The following is a 1,911-nucleotide window of genomic DNA, read 5'->3' on the forward strand; positions in this document are numbered from 1 at the left end:
CAAAGCATCATATCCTTGAACCCAAATTTTGAAATCATAATACCCTTATGATATCCATTCTGCTTTAGCTTGGCAGCCCATATAATGAAATGTCTCTCTGTACTTAGCTCCTTCACAGTAAAAAAATTTAAAGAAAATACAATGAACATAATCCAGACTCTCTGAATTTTCCATTTTTATGTGGCTTATTTTTCTTTATTTCTTTTAATCTATAATTATCTGTACTCTTCTCTTTAAAGACTTTACCCTTTTTAAGGAATTAACTTTATTCTCTATATTCTTTTTCTTCTCTCCCAAGCCTATGTACACTCATCCAACATTGTGACCCATCTAGAGGTCTTTTATGTCTGAATCTTTCCTGTTGTGAATCTGTAATTTTTTTACTGTCCAGGAACATTTTTGATTTGCACCTTTAAATTTCTAAGCACTTAAGAATCTAAACTGTGACATTCCTAGGTCAAAAACAGGTACTGTGGGTTTTCCCCGCCCAGTCCAGCATGGTTGAGCCTTTTGTGACTGAATCAATTACAGCCTCTGAGCTGCACAGCAGCAGGCGGGCTGCTCTGGATGTTGGCTCCACCTCTCTCCAATTTCAAATTGGAGGACCTACCATATTCTACTAGCTCTGGGGCCACCAGTTAGGAGCCACACTCAGCACTTTAACTCTGAGACTGAGTGTGCGGCACATAAACTCTTCTCATCCAAGTTACAGCCAAATCTGACACATAGAGCACTGTGCAGGCTGAAAACATCTCTCTGTACGGCAGCAAGAATCCGCCATTCTCTCCCGCCTGACTAAGCCTGATTCTGCAGTCTGCCCAGGAGGGGAGCACAGGCATGGTTTCAGAGTACTTTCTTCCTGATCCCGAGCGGGAACATAAACATCCAGTCCCATAAAAGCCATTGAAATGATTTAAAGCCAGAGTTTTCACTGGCAGCACAGCCCCAGGGAGCTGCATTTTAAAATGACTCAGCTTTTTTCTGCCGCTATTGCTGAAACATGAAATCTCTCTATGGCACATCCTAGCAAACAGCAAAAGCTGTATTAAACTCTGTTTTTTTCTGTGTTTAAAATTAAGCTCTCTCAGGTTCTATGTGGAGTACGTTACCAGGTTGGAGTGCCACTCTGTAGCTCCCAGCGGACTCGCTAGCTTTACACCTGTTGGGTGCCAATTGTAGTGATGAGGCGATCAGGCCTACTTTTCATCCTGCCAGCCTCCCTCACAGCTAGCTTAACCCTGGAAATAACAACACACAAATTGTAATCATTTAAACACTGCCTGGCCCATTAGTTTTAGCCTCTTATTGGCTAACTCTCACATCTTGCCTAACCCATTTCTAATAATTTGTGTAGCACCTCGAAGTGATAGCTTCCCGGGGAGGAATCAGCATGTCTAACCTGGTGGCTGGCTCCATGGTGTCTGCCCCACTATGCTCTCTTACTCCCAGCATTCTGTTCTGTTTACTCCACCTGCATAATTTTCTGTCCTATCAAAGGGCCAAGGCAGTTTTCTTTATTGACCAATGAAAGTAACACATAGACAGAGGACCCTCCTCCATCACAACAGTTCCGCAGAGCTAGAACTGAGGACTATGAAAAGAGGGAAGCCTGTATGGAGAAGCAGAGGGAGATCAAGAGAGTGAGAGAGGCAGAAGAGTGCAGGACAGAATGGACTACATGAGAAGCCATAGAAACCCAGTCACAAGGCTCCCTCTGAGGTACTTCTGCTGCTCACACTGAGAACTCACAGTTAGAAGGTAGCCTTTCTGTGTGGCTCTTCCACCAGGCTCCCAGGCACTATTCAGCTGCATTAGAGCTGCATGTTCCCTTTTCTTAAGCTCTTCCTAAAGGCCTAGATGTATGTAGATGGCTCTCAAGGTCTTGAAAACTAACTTTTACTTTTTTTGAGT

This window comes from Microtus ochrogaster, chromosome X, assembly GCF_000317375.1.
Source record: "Microtus ochrogaster isolate Prairie Vole_2 chromosome X, MicOch1.0, whole genome shotgun sequence".
NCBI classification, from domain to species: Eukaryota; Metazoa; Chordata; class Mammalia; order Rodentia; family Cricetidae; genus Microtus; species Microtus ochrogaster.